At 36.2% G+C, this 23,691-nt stretch overlaps 1 protein-coding gene and 3 long non-coding RNA genes across 4 annotated transcripts in view; 3 read left to right on the top strand and 1 right to left on the bottom strand.

The window, feature by feature from the left end:
• The window catches only part of LOC110839937 (uncharacterized), a 193,530-nt gene that overhangs the window by 96,739 nt on the left and 73,100 nt on the right, over positions 1-23,691 (bottom strand). The gene's annotated exons all lie outside the window — the stretch shown is intronic.
• The window catches only part of LOC147874240 (protein takeout-like), a 68,701-nt gene that overhangs the window by 4,081 nt on the left and 40,929 nt on the right, over positions 1-23,691 (top strand). The window lies entirely within an intron of this gene.
• LOC147874241 (uncharacterized) lies at positions 1,585-17,498 on the top strand. The gene is made up of 3 exons (XR_015534399.1): positions 1,585-1,677; positions 3,236-3,372; positions 17,388-17,498. It is a non-coding gene; the product is annotated as an uncharacterized LOC147874241 (long non-coding RNA).
• On the top strand, positions 17,857-23,007 carry LOC147874242 (uncharacterized). The gene is made up of 3 exons (XR_015534398.1): positions 17,857-17,953; positions 21,338-21,490; positions 22,574-23,007. It is a non-coding gene; the product is annotated as an uncharacterized LOC147874242 (long non-coding RNA).

Below are 23,691 nucleotides of genomic sequence, written 5' to 3' on the forward strand. Positions count from 1 at the left end.
TCCAAAATTGAGTATGCATCCGTTGTTTGGAACTCTATTACTAATACTGATTCCTTTAAATTGGAAAGGATTCAAAGGAAATTTGTGGCTCTATGTTACACTAGATTCTTTAATGGCGTTTGTGCCTATAATTACGATGATATACTAGTTAGATTAAACTTCTTATCGTTACATTTAAGGAGGAGGCTTTTGGATGCGCTTTTCCTCATCAATGCTTTTAAAGGCAAAATTAGTTGCTCATTTGTTTTTGATACAGTTAGTCTCTGCGTACCCACTAGGTCTATCAGAGACTACTCTACCTTTACTGTACAACGTAATTTCAAGGCCAGTACCTCTGCCAGATGTGTTTCTTGTGCCAATGCAGTCTGCAGGAGCATCGACATCTTTAACAAAGATCGTATTTTGCTTACTGATGTCAGTCAGCTTTTTAAACAATAATCATTGTTTTTATTGTTTATTTAGTATAACATTTTATTTTGTATGTTGTTTGTCCAAAATTAAACTGTTTTTAGTTTAATTATTACTTTACTTATCTGTAACATTTAGTTTTTTACTTATTAGTTATTTTGCAATAAATCAATATTGTACATTTATGTTTTCAGTTCATTGTTTGTTTGCTTTTGTATTGTAATGTTTGTATTGTTGTTAGTGCTTGGCTGTTATTGGCCTTTTTGGCTGTTGTCAAGCACTTTAGTAAATGAATTGAATTGAATTGAATTGTTCAAATTATAGCATTTCCGTTCATAGTGTGTTACACTATATTTCCTATTTCAGCCATTACAGGAAACTGTCGATACTTCATTATGTAAATAGTATTTTTCACGGCTAAGAAAGAGCAGTTTAGCTTATAAAATAAACATTTTCATGACACTAGCAAAAAGAAGTTTCTTGAGGTGCTTCTCAAGTCTTTAAAATTTATCGACTTGAATTCGCGAAATTGCGTAGGACTACGGTACTCATTAGGCAGGAAGTTGAGTGGTTCTAAAACCGGTCTGGATGAAGAAGCTAGAAAAAATCTTCCTCTGTATTGGCTGAGCTACTGACTCACATAACAGAGCGGTACCGGTAGTTTAACTGAAACAGTATGTCGCTGTTTTACTGCTACGACTTCCACATCAAGGCCGAGCGATATATTTGCAAAATGCCACAAACAATGGTCAGGTAGTTGAAGGCTCCTTTTCGGAATAAAGCTGGAAATAAGTTTATTCTTCCTTCTTGTCTCAACTTTAAGCTAATCTTTGTTCAGACTTTAAGTGTGTTTCTCTTATCTTTTTAGTCTTCTTTTTCATAACCGTAAAAGACTTGTTGTAATTTCTCAAGCTCCGTCTCAGAAGTTACGCATTCAGTGTACACGCCTGCATTTGATAACGCTATTTCAGTTTGTACTGCTGCATTTCACAGTACCACTATAGCGCCCCCACACTGCGATGTTTTGAGAGTGTCTTCATTCTGCTCCAGAGTCTCCTCTTCACAAACCATCAGAGAAACAGTCCCACTTAAAATATACTAGAACGATGAACAGCGAAGGAAAGATTGTTATCGGCATGTTCTTAAGTTGATGTTGTTATACTGAATTCTTTTCAGCTGACTACATCAAGTCATGTTCCAGAAATGATCCCAAGTTCAATGAATGTACCCTAAAGAGTGGTAGAGCTGCTTTTCCGAGAATCATCAAAGGTGAGTTGCTACGCATCACTTCTCAGATGCAGTGATCGTTATAAGACACTATATATCAGATACGTTCAAAAGTCTATATTAAATGTAACTTCTCAGCTAAGCATCCAACGTCTTTTGTATAAACTATTATTGTTCGATTATAAACAACGTATAATCATAATTTAAAGTTGTACCTGTCCTTCCGCATTTTTATAATGCTACAGTAACGGCTAAAGACATTGCTATTATTGTAAATACGTATTCAAAGATGTGCTAATAATTTAATTCTAATCTTACTTCTGGTTTTTTCAAATAAAATCTTGTCATTTGGTTCTCCTACATTAACTACTGCTTATTTGTAGGATATGAACTTTTCATAGCGGTGGGTCTGAAGATTGCTGTCTTCTGGGTTGTTGAGCCGGGTATTCTGGCAGATTTCCACCAACATTTCCGAGGTCATACTACCTCCGTCAACAGGGCGATGAATGTACTAATCGAGCCTTTCCCACTCGATTGGCACATTAATCGCCCTGATGACGGAGGCAGTATGACCTCTCAAACGTTGCTGGAAATCTACCAGACAGCATGACGCAATAACCCAGAAGACAGCAATCTTTGCTGCTTATTTGCTGCACTCGTATTTTGCTGTTCTTTCTTCAGCCGGGAATACAAGTTGACTTATATTTCAAAAATCATAATGTGGTGTAACTAGTCTGGCAGTACGCCATGAACACCATAACATGTTTTTAGAAAATGAAAGCTTCACTGTTGAAAAATACTGGTGAATGTTTAAACCTTTTAAACTGAGAAATCATCTTCGCCCTACTGTTCTTAGCAAACGAAAGTAATGGAAGAAAGAAAATAAATAAAATAAAGACTTAAAAATAAAATAAATTATACAACTCCTAAAGTCATTACAGATATGATGAATAAATGCCGTAACTGAGAATCAAACCCGAGTCTCCCACACCATACGCAAACATAGAAAACTAAGCTTTAGCAGTCAACGTGGGTCCCATTTAAAAAACTTAAAAGTAACATCAAACAACGTAAATTAAAAAATATATGTAAAGTAAAGCTAGTCGGCTTTGGCTCTTTAGCGCTGTTACGTCACGGATAAAAAACTGTAAATCCTTTTCTAAAGCTAGTGTACCCAATATGGATTAAATTATGTAAGTCATAATACATGCAAATAATTGTTTTCCGAAAGTGGAAGATTACAATATACGTGGTCTTCCAAACACGTTGTTGTACAATACGAAAAATACCATTGCCATTTAAAGGTAATAATGGTTTAAAGTTTTCGCGTGTATTTATATAATAAATTTTGTTGTTTATTTACCACATGTAAATTGTATATACTTAATGCAGCTGTCATATGTGTGTCCATACCCGTGCTTCTCTTCGTCACAAACTAGATTTAAGTGGACAGGATTAGAACTAGCCACGGGAAGTCACTTGGACCAAGCTTCTAGTTCGTGACCTACGAATGTGGTTTTGTGCGTGAGGAATATTTAGCAATGGTTTGTAGATGTCGAGGTCGCTGATATCTGTTTCAAGAATTTTCTACATTTCTCAGGAGATCGGAAGTATGACATCCCTGTCTTGGATCCACTAGTGGTCGACAAACTTTCTCTGACACACATGGGTTTAAACGCATCTTCCAGCAATTTCACCATCGTGGGAGTGAAGGATGCCTTTTTTTGAGGATATCAGGTAATATTTTAATTACACACTAAAGATTAAATGATAAAATACCTGGAGTTTAATTTCCTTTTGAATCTTCCCGCACTTCAGAAATATCTGCTCATTGGCTATACCAGGGCTTGTCAACAGGTCCACCGATGTTTTGAGCGCCGTGCGTATATTTTTAGTAACACTGTGTCACAGCTAAGGCCAAAGAGACCGCTTTGTCATTTTGGGAAGTGTTCCGCAGTAACTGTTGGTGTGAACAAATCATAAACTTAATAATAAAGGTCAAATAGAAACAACAGCAGCCGTCAGAAAATTGCATGCTTCGAGGCTACAAGAAATAGTACAGCGTTGCAACACGAATACCGGATCCCTTGCTAGTCACTACAGCGCAGCACTCGCAGCGTAGCAAAGAAAAACTTTACTCTATTGGTGATTTAGAAATGCGTGGTGAACGTGTGAACTACTTTGTGGCACTGAAGCATCCAATTTGGTGACGGCTAATATTGGACGTATCTTACTTTTGAACTCTTTGAATTAAACCTGATATTGAATTAATGCATATCAAAAGCAGCATTTAATACCTCACTAATGACAGATACTGTCACAGAAAACTGAGTAAAATATGAAACTGTCTCCAACAATAGGACTAATTTAGCAGCAGTTTTAACAAACAAACAGTTTTTAAATGACCGACTTTAACGATGGCGGCCGAGTTTTGAAAGCCTCTGCGTATCTATTGTCACTTCCGATCTGACAGTCAGCTTATGAAAGTTTATGTACAAATTATTCTGTTGTTTCAAGCGTGAAGCAGCCACCATTTTACATATATTTCTTTCTCTGCGCCACCTGTCTTCGTTCGTGTCGGTCTGTACAGAAATAGTAGAGTATGGTCCCTGGTTTGGAAAAGTTTAAAAACACCCGAGATATGGCACAGCATCTAGTACATTTCTCTTCATCTAAACTTGCACCGAAGTCGCATGCAGTTTACCCTGACGAATTACTGAGGTCTCGACATTACGATCCTCCGCGATGGCGATTAAATTTAATATCGTGATCAAGTTTACTAGATCCGAAAGCTTCGCGTTTGTAATTTGTTATGTCTTTTTTCAAGACGAAAATGTTCTCAGGAAATGTTTCTGGTGATGACAGTTCAGAGATTTGCTATACGAGGTTCGATCGGAAAGTTTCAAGACTGTGTCAATACAGGGCGAACCGGATGTAGTACGAGCTTCTGCCGCTAGGGGGTGCGGCCTACATTCATAGTGAATCAGTGTGCCAGCCGGCATCATCGAATTAGCATTTGTTTCTTAGTTACGGGCGTTTAGGTAGTGCATTACACCGACCCTCCTGCGATTTCGGAATGGCGTGTGCATCAAATTTTGCCAATGACTCGCCAAAACGTCTACGGAAACTTATGAAATGCTAAAGCAAGCATTTGGGGAGTCCGCAATGGGTCGTGCACAAACTTTTGTGTGGCATTCACGTTTTAAAAATGGCCGAACCTCTGTCGATGATGACGAGTGTTCTGGACGACCATCTTCGAGCACAACGCCCGAAAATGTTACGAAGATTCAGCAGGCCATTCACGAAGATCGACGTCGTACCATCAACGACTTGTGCGACATTGTTGGGATAGGCTATGGGACCTGTCAGCTGATTCTAAAGGAAGAACTCCACACGCATCGCAGCCAAGTTTGTGCCTAGGCTCCTGTCTGAGGACCAGAAGCAGAATCGAATTCTCGTTTGTGAGGAGCTCAAAGATCTTGCAAGAACTGACCCCAACTTCCTTTCTAAGCTCCGTGTGACTTCTTCCTCTTTCCAAAGATGAAAATTCAGCTAAAGGGAAGGAGATTTGAGACGATAGAAGAGATTCAGGCAGAATCGCAGATGGTGCTTGATAGGCTGACAAAGAAAGATTTCCAGGGATGCTTCCAGGCTTGGCAGCGGCGTTGGGATCGTTGTGTTCACTCCAAAGGGAACTACTTCGAGGGTGATGGATGAATTTTATACCTGAGATAAGTGTACGGGTTTTTATACGCGCATTCTGGAAACCTTTCAATCGCACCTCGTACTTATTGACCTAGTGGTTATGAGTACACTAACATTATTCAAAACAGATGAGAAACAAATTCTTCCTTTAGAAACATCTATAAGATTAAGGTGAACAAAATGCCTCCCTCTAAAATGGATTATTAAGAGACTTAATGTAACTAAAATGTCTCCATAATCTTTTCCTTCTTGTTCGTATCCTTTTTGCTCCTATGTGGAGCATATAGGCCTCCTTTCGGAGGTTTTTTGATCTATATAAACATTTGGTAGGACTTCTTGAACGAGTGATCAAATCGTCGCTAGGCCTCTACCTGTACACAGGAGAGCACAACACAGAAATACGAGGACAAACACCAATGCCGTAGGTGGGATTCGAACCCAAGGTCCCAGTGTCCAAGAGCAGGAGACCCACGCCTCAAGACAGCGTGGCCACTCTGATCGGCATTTTCATATTAATAGTCGCATATACAGTGGATTCCGGTAATTGGGACACATCGCTCTACCTCAGGTGTGTCGTCCTCATTATTTTCCTGGTCTTCTGATGTCTTTTGGTGTTTTGCCGCAATTTGTTGAACAATTGCGTCCTCATAATCTTCATTTTCATTGTAACATTAAAGAGTATATTCGATGCATCCATACTCTTAGTTGTTTCTGACGTGTTGCACTTCCAAATGGCGTCATTTTCACTATATGTCGTATCTGGCATCTCCAAGCCTGAGTGTTTAAAGCCACAGTAAGCTGAGCCTTTCTGAAAGGTCTTGCTGTTTATTGCTCGAAAGCTGAATAGCTACACTGTCTGAATACGAACGTGTTCGTTACTGAATCAGCGATGACTCACTGACTCCTCCACGCCACACGCCACAAGCGCGCCATCTCACTGTCCCAAATTATTATTCAGTGTTCTGTCTTACAACAGGTCCATTGCTCTGCCCAAAAAGAGCTCTCCAGTTTTCCCTATTCTCAGCTTCTCGTTTTAATTCCTGGAACTTCATCTTCTTTCCTTGTTTCAGATCGTCGGTTAACTTAGCTGTATCAGTCTTCTTCCCAGTCTTCGCTTTCCTTCAACCTGGCCTTCGATGATATCACTCAGTAACCCATTCCTTCTCATAATATGTCCCAGCCAGTTAGCTTTCCTTCGTGTAATCGCCTGCAGAATGTTTCTTTGCTCGTTGTGTCCCAAATAAGCGAAGCAAATTCAGGTTACATTCTCGATTTGTTTTTGTTCTTTAAGATTTGTCACAAGTTAACGGCAATCCCGATTAAACAATAGCCCAATTAATCGGAATCTACTGTACATAACGAATTCTTCTCGGGCTTCCAGCCCTGTAAGAAGTTATTTTCGTTAAAACCTATAGTCGCAGTGAAAGCTTCAAATCATAAGTCACATATACGATGGGGCAGCCTCTGAACTTAGGTAAGGGAACTGGTATAACCATTGGTGTGTTATCAACAAACAGAACCCTAAATGCAACACGGTGTGTTACCCGGTGGTGGATAAGGGAATTCCCAATAGTGTGCTGGGCAACTGTGAATGTACTGTATCAGCAGTCACGGATCAAGTAGGGAACACGGCAGGAACTATAAAGTACTTAGATAAGTCAACCTCTTAAGGAAAAGTCCTAGAATATAAGCTGTACTACAAAACAAGCTAAAGTGCGTGGAGAATGGTTTTTCAAAAACGTTTTCGTCAGATTTCACCAAAACTTTCTCAACCAAGTAAATACCACTGTATTTTCTTTTTAAAAGTTCTGGTTAGCAAAATAAACCTTTAAACATTTTTCCTTTAAATCGTTTATTCAATATGTTGGCGGATTTGAGGAAATGGCTGCGTGTACACCAAACAAATAAGTTGACCGGATTGGTGTTTAGCCGTTTTCCAACAAACCCTTTACTTTACTAATTCGAACCTTGCCTCCAAATTTGAACTTTAGTTTTACAGGTTCATAATGTTTTCGTAAGCAACTTTTACAAATTTTGAAACTGTAACCTCTACAGGTTTTATCCCTATACTTCGGAGCTCTTTGTTATGAAAATCACTAACCAATTTTGGAAGGCTGTCAACCCATTTATAATACACTGAACAGAAGACTTTTCCCACATTTTCTCCTTAATTGTCCTATTGAATCTTTCGCAGATTGCAGCTTCTTTGTTACTAAATATTGAACAGTGGTTTATGTCACACTTATTCATTAATTCAGAAACTGTTCTGCTGTAAAACTCCTTTCTTTTATCAATTTAAAGATGACTTTCCGCTCATTAAAAAGAGTTTCGGAAGTTTTTACGATACTTATCTTTTAGTTGAGAAACGTGTCGGTTGTTGTTAACATGTACTTGAATCCATTAGTTCCTGTAATTTCAACCCAATCAGCATGCCGTCTATACTTTTGTAATATTAACTCTTGTAGGGTAATTTTTCCTATCGGTTTATGAAGTTCGTTAACTATCTTTTCCGTTCTTTTCCTTGTTTATACATATATTTTTTACAGCGAGGTGCAGTACCGTCACTCACGAATTGACTCATAGTCTTACCGCATACATTGCAGATACCTTTACGAAATATTTTACAGTTCTCAGTCGTTTCGGTATTTTCAGTACCCGCTTCTGTAGTAGTAACGTTTTTCATTTTATACAATGAACATATTTTTGGAAATAATGAATACTAAGAAATAAATTAAGTTAAAGGATTACTTTTTAACACGCCTCGAGGCTACAAAGGAACAAAGAGACGGTATTTATGAATAAAATAAACTTCGTCAGAAACCTGCAATCGATGCGATACGAAGTATAGGAACCGAAATTAAGTACACATTTAAGGAACAGAAACAAGGTGATCCAGTCAACCATAAATAACCTACGGACGCTGATGCGTTTATATATTATCACGAAGTACAGAGACGTTTGTGCTGCTGTTGCAGTAAACGATTATTCTGCGAATTTTATCGAACCAAAGTTGACAGAGTACATAAACTTGGCTGATGATAAAACGTTACGTTTAATACCTGTTGTTAAAAAGTTATATATCGGCAATTCTGAAGTAACTTTTAATGGGGGTTTTTCGATTATAAATGGAAAGACTAATGAAGGAAGAAATGGTCTATTAGCTTTGCTAATTTTGAAAGAATTAAGTCATGTAAGACTTGAGGTTCTCACAGCGGTGAGTATGAAGATTTCCGTCTTCTGGGTTGTTGCGCTGTGTAGTCTGGTCGATGTTAACTGCCTCCGTCATCGCCCTGATGACGGAGGCAGTATGACCTCTGAAACGTTGGTTAACATCGACCAGACTACACAGCGCAACAACCCAGAAGACGGAAATCTGAATTAAATCATGTTACAATATTACCTAAAGCCTTGAAGGTTTATGGTAAAATCTTAATTTCTTTAGGTGCTATTTTTCAATATAATGATCCGTCCACAGGTAGGTCTAAATTGAGTATGAGGCATGAATGGCAGACTTATGTGGCTCCAATTTAGGAAAATTATAAGAAAGAGAAAAATATGTTCTTCCTCACCTCGAACTGGAAAAGGTATAAAGAAGTATACAGAATTCCCCCTATAATTCATTTGGATGAAAGACGTAAGATCATTAGTTGATTTATTATTTGTTATTTCTGGATGTGATAAACCTGGGAATAAACAATTTTACAACGAAATAATAAGCATAGTGAACATGTTTTTCAGTAGATTAACTGATCTTGTTGTAAACGATACTAAGAATATGTTATTACATTAAAATTATAAATATGTTACCACAAACATTCTGGATAGAAATATATGGAAAAGGACTTGTTAACGATAAGGTCAATGCTGTTACAATTTCATAGGCCCCGGTACTACATGAAATGAAAGAATAGAAAGATGTGACAATGGGGTAAATCCGATAAAAATTATTGCAAGAGAATATGATGTAGCTTACAGAGATTATAAGGATCTAGAATCGAGACCTGAAGCTGACATAATTTTAGAAGACTAGGCCAGCGTTGAGTGTTCAGTAAACTTATATCGTTTTTTAAAGATATAATCCTAGCTCTTGCAACGGCATTTGCTATGAATAAGAAAGTGAAAATAGGATGCGGATTTAAGTATTTAAAAATTGATTTCTTTTAATAAACAATGAAACTAAAATAATTTACATTCTAAATCCTACATAATGAACTAGAACAGCTCAAAATATATTGGGTTTTAACAGATAAACAAAGTGAAGAGAATGATAAAAACACTGGTAAAGAAACTGGAATGTGAAGATTTCTGTCTTCTGGGTTGTTGCGCTGTGTAGTATGGTCGATGCTAACCAATGTTTCAGAGGTCATACTGCCACCGTCATTAGGGCGATGAAACATCGACCAGACTACACAGCGCGACAACCCGGAAGACAGAAATCTTCATACTCATCGTTGTCAAAACCTGAAATCTTACAAACTGGAATGTCGTTAAACTAACACATTCCCAAATTAAGGAAATTTAAAAACGCCTAACGAACATATTGATGGATTTATTTTTACGATTCCAGCTGTTCTAGCTGCGTTAGGTGCAATTGGTTCTTTAGCTAGTGGTGCTGGGGCGATTTCAGAAAGATTAATTGAAGAAAAAAATTAGAAGAACTTAGGAATGAGAAAATTCATAAACTTGCAATGGAAAATAAAATGTCGGGTTCAGGTATAAAAAAGAAGAAGTGTCTTTAATTTATTCTGGCATGAAACAATTTATTAAAAATTAAAATTAAACATTTGAGAGGAGTATTTATTCCAGATAAACTCTCACAAGAAACACACAAGAATGAATGTGATGTTTTAAATTCTGACATTTCCAAAAACGTAGTTATTCGTTGAATATGTTATTGTATGCGTGCAGCTGAGAAATACGTATTTCATTCCTTTGCTGGTAACCGCCCTAAGCCACTAGTAGGGGAGACATGCCATGATAAAATGTAAATAGTTGGTGTTTCAGGGAAATGCCGCTCGTCCTCTGAAGGTTACTAGTAGAATTGTAGGTTGGCAAGAGCGTGTCTCTTTTAATGGCAGAAGTGTGACGGTGTTGTACTCGAAAAGAGAAAACAATATTTGGAAGGTTCGTCGTCAGTCTGTCGACGTGGACAGATGCGATGCGTATATTTTCGTGCTTCATAATTTAATACATATGAAATTAGGTTTCTTCTATTCATTGCAACTATAAAATATGAACTGTTGGTACCTATTAAAACGGAAAAAAGTTTAAACTAGGATATTGCGTTCAGGGCAAATTTACATACTATGTCAATTTACCCTGGCTCTAGGAATCTTAGGAATTGACCATGAGACCGGTTGGATGCAATGGCTAAAGCCAAAAAAAAAAAAGAGAGAGAGAGAGAGAGAAAACAAAATCATCTATCCTCTGTATTAACCAGCAGTCTTTGCGTAAATGAAGTGAAATAAATGACTGCAGAAATAAAGAAAACAGGATTCGAGTAAGTCTGGAAGACAAGTGCGCCAAAGGTTGCAGTTAGATACTGAATGCAAGTTGTGGGCACACTGTGAGTGCGCTGAAGTTCATCTGTGACGTATGCAAATGAAAGAGAAAAATAAAGGGGACATTTTATGTAAACACTGTCATGAAATATGAAAACCCTTTGTTCAAGACATCACTGTGAACTTAAATTACCTTTCAGTACTAATAAAATATAAGATATGTTTTTAGAAAGTTTGTTTACTTTGGTTTTCAATGCCCGTGACCTGAGTAATATGCTTAAAATGACAGAGGGTCAAAATATAAAATAAATAAAAATGCAAAAAATATTTATTTCTGTGCTTTACTATGGCTATCATGTCATCCCATTTTCTATTAGAACGTAAAAACATTAAAATTGGGTTTTAATAATGATATTATATTTTTACTTAGCAATTTGAAAATGGTATGTCATGATAAGCTGATCTCCCCTACTTTAATAATGCAAAAATACAAAACTTTGATGGGACATATTGTGATCATTTATATCTGGTCGTTCTAAAGATGCTACCTGACAAAGTCGTTTTTAAAAATATTTTAAATGAAACAAATGCCAACAAACACATTTTAAAACGTTCCGACAAGAGATGTTGTGCAAGAATAAGATATAAATACAGTACATTTAAAAAGTAAAATGAGGGAATTATTGTCAATGCATTCCTTTAGATTTGAAAGATTTTATTAATTGTGAAGTTGCTTACTAACATTAGACCAACAGCAGATTTTAGGGATGCGGTCACTGAAGGTCAATGGGATGAGTTGGTTTTACAAATGGAACAAAATAACAATTCAGTTATAAAAAATACGTGCAAAAATATAGGGAGCTAGTTGAAAATAAAGTAGAGGCTCAGAATTTAGAGATAGTTAAAATGAGCCTGGGTGGCTCAGTTAATATAGCGAGAGGCTTCGGGCGGGACGACAGGTTAGATGATCGACGGGTGCAGAGGATTTTTCTTCTAGCCTCTTCGTCCAGATCGTCTCTGTGGCCCACCCAGAATCCTAACCAATCTGTAACGTGATCCATTTCCCTAAGTAAAGCGCGGCCGGGGCCTGAAGCTAACCACTCACCCATATCTAGTGCCGAAGCTAAGAATGAGTAGGAGCTATGTTCCTCCCACCGCAAAGCACCCGCATAAAGTATGGTGGGACAATTTTACTTTACTTTATTTTATAAAGAATGTATTGACTCAAGATTTTTATGACAGTTTTTAACGTCTTCACAGAGAAAGAAAAGAACGACAGAAGATATTCCATTTCTACCATTCGTAGTTGACAATGATGTTAACTTTGAAATAAAAGGTTAAGAAACTTTAATAGGACTATAGCCCCTTTTGATGCTGTTAACTTCGAGTATCTAAACACAAAGAGGGCTAATATTCTTCATTTTACAGGAACGCTAGCTATATCATGCTTATTTAAAATGAGAAACTTGAAAAACGTTCAGTTCCTATACTCTAGAATCTAGAGTATAGGAACTGAAAGTTTTTCAAGTTTTCTAGAGTCTAGATCAATTGTTAAGAGAGAAACATTACCTGCAAAAGATCACTTAAAACTATGCTTAGACTGCAATATGAAAGAGGAAATCCAATTATAAGTAGTGATGTTGACATGCAATTTCGATTTGAAAGTGACTGAATATTATTTGAACCGAGAGAAGGTATTACCATCAAAGAACTAGACGTATTAATTTTCAACATGTTTGTTATGTGTAAGTTTGTTAAGACAATTAAAGTTTTAATAGATTTTTATCCATTAAAAATCAAACAAAATATTTTAATTTTATTTCTGTACTTCCCATTACAAATCTTCCGCATTATGCCTATTGTTAAAAGCCAGTATTCTTCATTCTGTCATTTACTACACATAGATTCGAATTCGACAAACGACACGTCTCCTGCTATAAAGAGAACTTTTGCATTATCCCTAACTAGTTACTTTGAAAACGTTTGAGCAAGATAAAATATATTAATGCCTTCCTGTTGTAATAAAAAGTATCTTCCACAGTTTTCTTTTTTAAATATGAAGACATTGAAAACCACAAGCAGATTTACCTCTGCATAATCTACTGGATTAACATTTTCGTCACTCGAAACTGTTGCAATAGGATGACCATACTTCTTTTCAGCTACTCAGAAAAATTATTGGAGCTTATGTTACTTTAACTGATCCAGACTTTTTGATTAAATATAAATATTATGAAAGCCTATCCATCCAGGCGAATGAATAAAATTGTCAATCATGAGTGTTATTTTACCGCAACAATTATACATCAATTAATACATCTTATATAGTCAAGAAGCAAATCACCATTCCTTTCCTTTTTAGTGATTTTATTATTCTTGAAGCACTGACTGAATGTTCCAGTATACTGTTATTTGTTGTTTTGTCATTTTATTATATAATAAAATGACTATATTATTATTTTTTTTGTATTAGCAGCAAAGGCTGAGAAATTCACAAACCAGACAGAATATATTACAGATTATCTGCGCAATTATGGATATACTAGAGCAACACGCTCCTTCCGGAGCGCTTTCTCTAATCTGATATTTTACTTCTGTATGTCGCTGTTCAGAGGCCAACTGTTCTTGGTCAGTCAAATTTCTATGTCCAACTCCACCCTTGCAAATCTTCGTCTGTTTTTTTTTCTGTTCTTGTTGAATAAGTTTTTCTACGTTTATCAATGTAAGTCTCCTTTCACTTTTTTTCCTTTGTTAAATAGGTCTGGTGTTTTAGTTCTTTACGTCGCTGTTCAGAGGCCAAATGTTCTTACTCAGTCAACTTTCTACGTCCAGCCCCAACCTTGTAAATCTTCGTCTTAAAATCGATTATAAAGTCAGTTTTCATAATAGTTTTCGTAATCGTAATTTATCGAATGAGTAGTATGACTTGAATGAGTAGTATTATTAGTATCAGTTTACCTTGTTGGTGTTGGTACTTCAAATAGTTGATGTCTTCTTTCACTTTTCTTCATTTCTTAAATAGGTCTGATGTTTTAGTCTCTTTACGTCGCTGTTCGGAGGCGAACTGTCAGTCAAATCTTCATTTTCAAGAATGCGATGTGCTACTTCTGGAGCAGTGATCATGCGACTGTCTTGGTAGTTGGTGAAGCGTCATTTGTTTACTCGGCATTGTTGTGTTGGTATACCAATTCTTCTACATTCAGCATATCTTCACATAAGTGGTTTAAGAAGAATATAAAATGGCTCAGTTCATTAGCCAACGCAACGCTTTACATATAAATAAAGTAGCATCTGATACGTAGCAACAGCATGCTGATATAATTTTTGAACATGACATTTTAAATCCTGATATATCAATCTCCAACAAACGCGGTTTGCACAAATTTCAAAAGTCAGTTGTTTATTGTACAAACAAGTTTGTTGACAAAAGGGGAGTCCTTGGACAGGCTTTTAACCGAACACCTGATATGTACCAGAAACCAATATTGATTTGGATGAAGATTGGAGTCTAGATATTGATGATAAAACCCCAAAATATCAAATGAACTTATTTTCTATTTTATTTCATGAAATAGGGCACGCTTTAGAAATATATTATTCAAATGATACTGCTAACGATATACTATGCTTGCAGCGTATTACTTTCAAAAAAAAAACTTTAACAGTGTGGAGATAATATTTTAGCAATATGGACCAGCAAATTTAAAATTGTAAGTTTGCCTACGTGAGCCAGAACCAAAACTATGTGGTTAATAAACGATGTCAACAAGCTTTTAATCGTTAATCAGCTTATGTAAGTATTTTACAATAAATGGGTTTATTTTCTTATATCTGTTTTTCTCCTACGTGGAGCATAGGGTTCTCCTTCGGGAGATGACTGACCTATTTTAGACATTTGGTAGGGACTTTTTGGACGAGTGACCAGAGACATGGGTGAGAAATGGCCGCTTAATTTTGGTTTCGAAACATCTCCTTCATGCTCCTAAGGTTCTTCTATATGCCGTAAATCTACGACATTGGACCGTCGGCCGGCTTTACTTCCCAACCGTGTGCAACGGATTCTTATCACCCTTAAAAATCCGTCGACCTCGGACGGGTTTGAACCCGCAAACCTTGGGTTGAATGACAAGCACGCTATTACTAGATCACAGAGGGCGATAATAAATTGATTTGTGTAGTAAATATTCAGTCAGCTACGTATAATAAACCATAACATATTACTGATTGGTTATTATTTTTGCCACCTAATCAAATATCTTCTGGTAAATTTGTATTTTTCATACAAAATTCTATTTACACGATTGAATATCCTAACTTAGGACTTTTAAGCGGTTATCCGAAATCTGTTAGTACATTACGAGTTGCATCAAACGCAAATGTACGTACTGCGTTTAACACCTATCTTGGTAAGATATTTGTCTTTTACAATTATGGATATTTTATGGGAAAAGATGTAAGCCAGTTTAAAGAAAAACTTTACCTGTCGAGCTATACAATATTTCCTTGAATATGATCAAATATTAAATCAGCTTATGCAGACACTAACTGTGTGTTATATTTTTGTCTCCTTAATAACACTTCCTTTGAATTTAATGAGTTCACTAAAGCAGTAACTAAAGTAAACTGACGCGGTCTTTCAGTATTTGGTATAAAATTCTCCTCCCTCACAGATATATTTGAAGAGTTGAAAAAAACCTGTTTCGAAAATAACTACCATTGAAATGAAATTTCTCTCTCTTTCTAGCATTTTTCTATAATTCTCGCTTTCTCCACATCGTAAGTATAATTATTTTCCCCGATTACAATGACATAATAAATGTATCCGCAGGTATTTCTTAATCGAACTCAACAACGGTTAGATTCGTCCTGTCACCCACTGTTACTGTTTTACGTTTGCTGGTTTCCATAACATACATAGGTCGCTTATCTTCAAATTCTTGCGAAATATCAAGAAATTTTCTATCACCACTTCACTCGACCCTCTTGAAACATGTACAAGATTAGTACATTTTTAGAAACACATTATTTACGATATCGAAGTTCACCGATTCTTGAGGAAAAACTTCGCTTCTTCCATTTGTAAATGAATGTTCCTCAAATTACGGTAGTGAAAATCACTGGAATTTTATCTTGATTCTTGTTCCTACCAGTTTCGAAAAACACTATAACAAAATTAGGCATGTCAAATTGCCGTGAAGTAATCTGTGTTTTAACATGAAAATCTAAATATTTAAAGTAACAGCTTTTTGGTGGCACTACTACATGTTAAAATACATAATTATATTCGGTTTTTAAACAAATTAAGCTTTAAAATCAAGTGCGTAGTTCATATTGAACTCAACAACAGGCAATCGAATTTCCATCGTCTTGGAATCTATGTGACCTTTATGTTTTTCTTTCTTTTTTCCAATAGTGAATTTTCGTGGATGTTGTCACATTTCTTTAAATATAATATAAAAGTATATTAGTGATATGATGATTGAAACTTAACAAATTTAAGAATGAGAAAGGTTAGACCCTTAAAAAAACTACAAAAAATTTTCAGAAACAAAATTTAGAAGATACTTAAATTATTAACACCCTAAACATTATTGTTAAGAATAGAGAAATTGTTGAAACTAAATATATTTTTGTATAAACAAATTGTGTAAATTTCTGAAAAAAATTGAAAAAATTGTACGGTGGTGGGGGAAAATGTTTTGTGATAGTGATTGATAACTGCGAAAAACTCTTGCGAGTGGCTGAATAAAAAGGTTTTTGTAATGTTTCGGCCTTAGAAGTCTGTAAGCATTTTTTATACTAACATTCTCTTGTAATCGAAGTTCTCAGAAATGAATACAGTTGTAATTTTAGCCATTGTAATGTGGAAATGTATGGCTCAAATTAATAGCTGCGTTAGAAAATGGCTGTTTACATCTACTTCTTGTCATGAAAAACCCATGTGTAATCAGTGCTATACCAGTTACAATATAATTTTTAGTTGTATATTTTCCTTGATAACCTTTCACAATATTACTAGACCAGAGGTTCCCAAAGTGTGGGGCGCGCCCCCATGGGGGGAGTGGTTTTCTTGGCGAGGGGGGGGGGGTGTTGTTTATATGAAAATCTTTTTTTAACGAAATATGGAGAAACATTTTTAACATCCTTCGCTTAATTGAGGCAGTTCAGTAGTGGCAGCCATCAAATCAAAATATCGTTCCACAATGAACCTGGAAAACGACTTTAGAGAGATTATTTCAAAACTCCACCCTCGGTATAATAAGTTATGTTTACAGAAACAACCACACCCATCCCACTAATCCAGGCATGAAGCGTATATTTTGTTACAGTTTTTTAAATTAAATATATTGGATAATATATACTAAATTATTAAAAAGTATACTCATAGCTAAATTTTATGTCCAATCTGTTTCCTTGTTTTGGAAGGGGAGCGTGAAATTTATGAAATGTGTTAAGGGGAGCGCAAGGTATAAAAGTTTGGGAACCACTGTACTAGACCGTATGAGGTGTTTTTCTAACGACCACCGTCTGTCTTTCTGTCAACAGCATTGACTTCGAGAAGCAGATCATCCGAGTTTCGTTCCTAATTCCGCATGCTGTGCTGAATGGAAATTACACAATGGCTGGGAAGGTGGTAGCATTGCCGATATATGGCAAAGGACTCTATGAAGCCTCCTTTGGTTAGTGTTACTAACACATAATGTACGCGAGAATTAAGTGCGCTGCATTACTAGCAGACAGAAAATCGTTGTGCTTCTTATCTTCTTTCTTCTTCTTACTATAAAAATTTCTGATTCCTCGTTGTCGTCAACCAATTTTCTTTACTATAAAAATTTCTGATTCCTCGTTGTCGTCAACCAATTTTCTTTTACTATAAAAATTTCTGATTCCTCGTTGTCGTCAACCAATTTGTCGTCAAAAAATGACGTCATCAACAATGTCAACAGATATTTGTTTACACGGCATCGTTGTGGAACACAACAATGCCGAGTAAACAAATAACGCTTCACAACAAAGAAATCAAAAAATATCAAGCCAGTCGCATTATCACTGCTACAGAAGGAGCACTTAGCATTCTTGAATATTGACTGACAGTTGGCCTAAAACATCAGGTAAGTGAAAGAAGACGTTATCAAGTATTTGAAGTACCAACTCCAACAACTTCAACATATGTAGAAAAACAGACGAAGATTTGCAAGGGTGGGATTGAGCGTAGAAAGTTGACTGACCAAGAACAGTGGGTCTCTGAACAGCGACGTAAAGAATTAAAATATCAGACCTACTTAACAAGCAAAGAAAAGCGAAGGGAGATTTGCATTGATAAACGCAGAAAAACTTATTCAACAAGAACAGAAGAGCAGAAGAAAACAAACGAAGACTTGAAAGGGTGGGATTGGACGTAGAAAGTTATCTGACTAAAAACAGTTGGCCTCTGAACAGCGATGTAAAGAACTAAAACATCAGACTTACTTAACAAATGAAGAAAAGCGAAAAACTTATTGAACAAGAATAGAAGAGCAGAAGAAAACAAACGAAGACTTACAAGGGACGTAGAAAGTTGTCTGACCTAAAACAGTTAGCTTCTGAACATCGATGTAAAGAACTAAGACATCAGATCTATTTAACAAATAAGGATAAGCGAAAGAAGACTTACATTGTTAAACGAGACCATATTAATAACACACGTAGAAAAACAGACGAAGATTTGCAAGGGTGGGGTTGGAAGTAGATAGTTGACTAACCAAGAACAGTTGGCCTCTGAAAAGCGACGTAAAGAGCTAATCCATCAGACCTATTTAACAAATGAAGAAAAACGAGGGGAGAGTTACATTGATAAACATAGAAAAACGTATACAACAAGAACAGAAGAGAAAAAAAGAAAAAGATAAAACAGACGAAGATTAGCAATGGTGTTGCTGGACGTAGAAAGTTGACTGATCAAGAACAGATGGCCACTGAACAGCGACGTAAAGAACTAAAACATCAGAACTATTAAAAAAAACAGAATAGAAAAAAAGAAGACTTGCAAGGGTGGGTTTGGACGTAGAAAGTTGACTAACCAAGAACTGTTGGCCTCTGATCAGCGACGTAAAGAAGTAAAATATCAGATTACAGGAAGCGCTCCGAAAGGATTAGCCATCGTTGTCAAAAAATGACGTCATCAACAATATCACCTTATATTTGTTTATACACCGGGGTTAGTTTAGTGTCTTACTCAAGATTTTAAAACGCAACCAACCCCTTCGGGGGGTTGGTCAAGTGTTTAAACCCCCCATTCGGGGGGGTTAGTTTAGTTTCTTACTCAAGGGTAAAAACACTTGAATGAGACACTAAACTAACTCCCCTTCGGGACTAACCAAGGTTGGTTGCGTTACGTTACATTTGTTTACTCGGCATTGTTGTACCAATATTATATATATTATAATAGAACACAACAATCAAATTGGTTGTTTATAATAGAACACACGTCATCAAACAATGGCGAGTAAACAAATGGCTACAAATTGGTTGGTTATAATAGAACACAACAATCAAATTGGTTCGTTATAATAGAACACAACAATGGCGAGTAAACAAATGGCTACAAATTGGTTGGTTATAGTAGAACACAACAATCAAATTGGTTCGTTATAATAGAACACAACAATAAAATTGGTTGGTTACAATAGAACACACGTCATCAAACAAACATTTGTTTACTCGGCATTGTTGCGTATACCAACACAACAATGCCGAAGTCAAGTGTTTTTATCCCCCATTCGGGGGTTGGTTTAGTTTCTTACACAAGATTTTAAAACGCAACCAACCCCCCGAGGAGCTCCGAAAGGAGCGCTCTGCTCTAGTGTATTATAAAAATTCGTGATTTGTCGTCGTCGTCAATCTATTTGTCGTCAAAAAATGACGTCATCAAAAAATGTTACGTTATATTTGTTTACTAGGCATTGTTGTACCAACACAACAAATTACTTAAGACACTAAACTAACACTTGACCAAGCCCTCCGAAGGGGGGTTGGTCAAGTGTTTTAACCCCCCATTCGGGGGTTGCATTTCAAAAACTTGACCAACCCCCTGAGGAGCTCCGAAAGGAGCGCTGTGCTCTGGTATTCTAAGTTGGAGACAAAAATTGCTGGGAATACTCCAAAAAGCTGTAAGTTATTAAAGCCAGGTTTATAAAACTAATAAATGAATGAGGATACTAAGGACAGCGAAAAGTGGCAAAGAGGTGCGAGAAATATCGTTCTACAAAATACCAACGTTCTCCACACAGACATAAGTGGATTACGAGCGCAAATCACCACTTGCATCCTAGGCTGCCTATCTGGAACTTCCTTAACTCTCGAAAACAATATTTCTGTTACTACCAGTGTGATTTTAACCCTTCAGCGTAGATCCAAAATTTCCACTGGGGTAACAATGGGACCTGGGATCACGTCAGTGCAAAACCTACCTAATAACATTGAACGGAAGTCAATGTTGTGCAAAAATGACATAGCAAACGATGAGCGCCTAAATGACCAACATAACAACAATGACCTGCGACATCTGTGTAAAAATGGCATAAGGCGCATCAATACCTAGATTTTATTAAAGTAATAACGACTTACATGATACGGCATAGGAATTGGGAATATTATCAGTCACTTTGCTCTCATCAGAAGCCATGCTTGTCTACCTCTCGTCCTTGCTCTATGTAGGACGAATAAAGGATGAAAGAAGATAATTGTGGCATGCGATTAACAATGAAATCATACAAAAAGCTAACTAAAGAACTTCAAATAAAGAGAACAAGTATCATAAGCCTGGGTTCCAAAGAAATGGACTGGCTTCTGGTGGTGGTTCTAATGAAGAGCAGTAAAGAACATTAATGAGTAACAGTCGCTATGTGTCAATACCATAAATACGTATTTCTCAACCGGTGGTCTCAACATGTACCTACTTGGACTGCGGGTTCAAATATATTTTTATTTTTATTTATTCGCCTAAACTGCTCTTAGTTTCAAGGCATTATAATTACATTTCTCAGGAAATTACAAAATTAACCTACTTTTAGCAGGCTTGTTCTTGTGAGATGGAGGGTGTTCAGTGTTTGAAAAGGTCTTGTTAAGACAGTACAAGGTATATAAAAATATTAGTCATTTAATCACCTCCGCACGCCTTTATTGTATATTAATAGCCCGTAGGATACAAATATTACACTTATCTTAGTTTCCCATCACCGAAAAAGGATTGGCGACCTCTATCCTCCTCATTCTGTCCAAAGGAATGTAGGACAGAAATGTCAAATTGATCACGATCGCTTACATTCAGGCTCTTACCTACTCACATTAATTATATTTTCATCTAGTTTTTAATTTGTGTACTTGAACAATTTCATTAATAACCAATGGTTCAACGTCTTGATGAACATAAGAAGTTCTTTAACAGTAGAATCAATTATTAGACTTATTAAAAGCCTCCGATATCTGTTTTGTTGACAAAGTTCTTTTTTTCTCAGATGGGCTCAGTTGCAATTATTCAACAAACTACTCCCTGACCACGTTACAGGACGGTGAACTGTATGTGATTCCGCAAGCTTATGACTTCGATTTCGATGTGAAGTTGATGAAAGTGCACGTCGAGAACCTTTTCAACGGGAATAAATTTCTCGGTGAGGTCCTATATACTGAACAAGAACATACTTATAAGTATGTCTGCATATATGAATTCAATTAGGGAATTCCAATTCAACAGCGAAAAATTTTACAACCTAATAAAGAGAAAGAATCCATGGGATCCTCTTTTTTGAACTGAAATCATAACGAATATTTTGAACAGGAACAACTGAACTGATAAATATTAGGAAAGGGGGAGGGATAATGCAAAACAAGAACGCGTCTGGACAACAAGAGCAATGAAGTAAGTACAAAGTGTATGACACTTCAGAATGAAGAACATCATACCGTCAATTTACGGTGGAAAATTGACACTAAATTCTATAGTAAACACAGCCTATGTGAAACTAATTATTATATAAATGTATGTGGTCTTTTGGCTCAGAAAAATGTTGAAGGTGCCTGCTTGGACTTATTCAATTCAATTAATTCATTTAAGTGCTTGACAACAGCCAGGTAATAATAAATACATAATATGAATAAAAGCGAATCCGGATTGCTATATGAAAAATATCTAGCCACTTAATAATTTAGACAGTTAGTTAACCTATTTAGATAGGCATTTCCGTGGGCACTTATTTGGGAGGTTATTTAGAGATAAATTTATAATTTTCGGAAGGAAGTGGCCCTTTAAAATACACCCGAAGCAAGAAATCTTCACATGAAAAATATATTCAAGTTACTTAAGGAGCAATAATTTCAGAAAATAGTAATGTTTTTGCGGTTATGGTAGCTTTCCCTTGAGCGTCATGTTTGAAGTCACTGTATTTCGTTATTAAATTACCAGTCAATAGCTAATGTAATGATCTAAGTACACCACATGGAAATTCAGTCTTGTAGTAACGATGGAAAGAAAATACACACATGGCTTGGGGTGTTTTGTTATAGAATTCTGTTTTGCAGCACTAACTCATTACATTTAACGAAACATTTATATTATTTGTTCAAAAGCGAAATGTGACACTTCGTTAACTAATAAAATAAGAGGCTAATCATATTATAGTAATTATGTAATCAGTGAAATAGGTCGGTTTGTAAAAACAGAGAAAATTCAGTTGCTGACATTTGTGTCTTTACAGGTGACAACATGAACACATTTCTCAATGAAAACTGGCGTCTCGTCATTGATGACCTTGGCAAGCCTATGTCCCACGCCTTAGGCAGCATAGTGCACAGAATTCTTTCGAACATCTACAAGAAGATTCCATTCAAAGAAATGTTTGCCGAATGAGTCAGACCCGTTAACTGCATGTTTTAGAAGTTATACGTTGCATTCGATCTCATATACTTCAATATAACCACTCCAGCTTTTCGAACCAGTTTACTCAGCTTCTCAGTGTATTCGTCTCAAGGGTCCCTTGATCGAAAACAGATCACAGAGGCAGATAATTAGTTCTGAAGTCTATAAGTCCGTCCAGTACAACAGTTCCTTCCAGACTCTCTGTCACAATATAGTCCTTCTGATATGTAGTTATACAGACTTAAAATATTTTCTAATAAAGAATATAAATCATGTGTAGCAAAACTTCTCTTTCACTGGCATCTACTTTATTAAACCATTTCATACAGAATGAATAGCCGTGCCTCTAGGCTGTACACCTTCATTCACACAAAACTCAACACCTGTGTCAGTCTCTATACGTATGCACCATGTATACTCTCTTAAGAGCAACTCCACAATACTAAAATTGAGAAAACAATATCATGACTTGCCCACGCGGCCTTTCGTCAAAAGAATGACTAAAGTACAAAAACACTTTGAAAGAATGTAACAATTTGAATTTATGAAACTCCATAATCTTGCAAGTCACAGATGGCAAACAGATGCCAGACATCACCAATAATAGAATCCAGAAATCAGAAACTATCACATGTCACAAGTCATGAATATCAAACTAATATAAGCCATAATATACCAACAATAGAAGTGGAGTAAGCGCACGGACATCAAAGCAAAGTTTGCCCCGTTACAACATAAGTATGTTAGGTTTTTTAATCAGGTACAATTACTTTATGACTGTGTCCATATTTAACAATACAGATTTCCTATTACAGAATTCAAATACGCTGGTCTGTTAGAATACAACTGACTTTATACAGAACGAAATTTATAGTTGACTAGAGTTTGAAGTTCCTTGAACTGATTCCTTTACTGGAAACAACATATAGAAGTTTTTATATTATTTTAATATGTGTA

The sequence above is a fragment of the Zootermopsis nevadensis genome, unplaced genomic scaffold (assembly GCF_977971745.1).
Source record: "Zootermopsis nevadensis isolate Lab colony 2312 unplaced genomic scaffold, Znev_1.0 Znev_ptg000010l, whole genome shotgun sequence".
NCBI lineage: Eukaryota > Metazoa > Arthropoda > Insecta > Blattodea > Termopsidae > Zootermopsis > Zootermopsis nevadensis.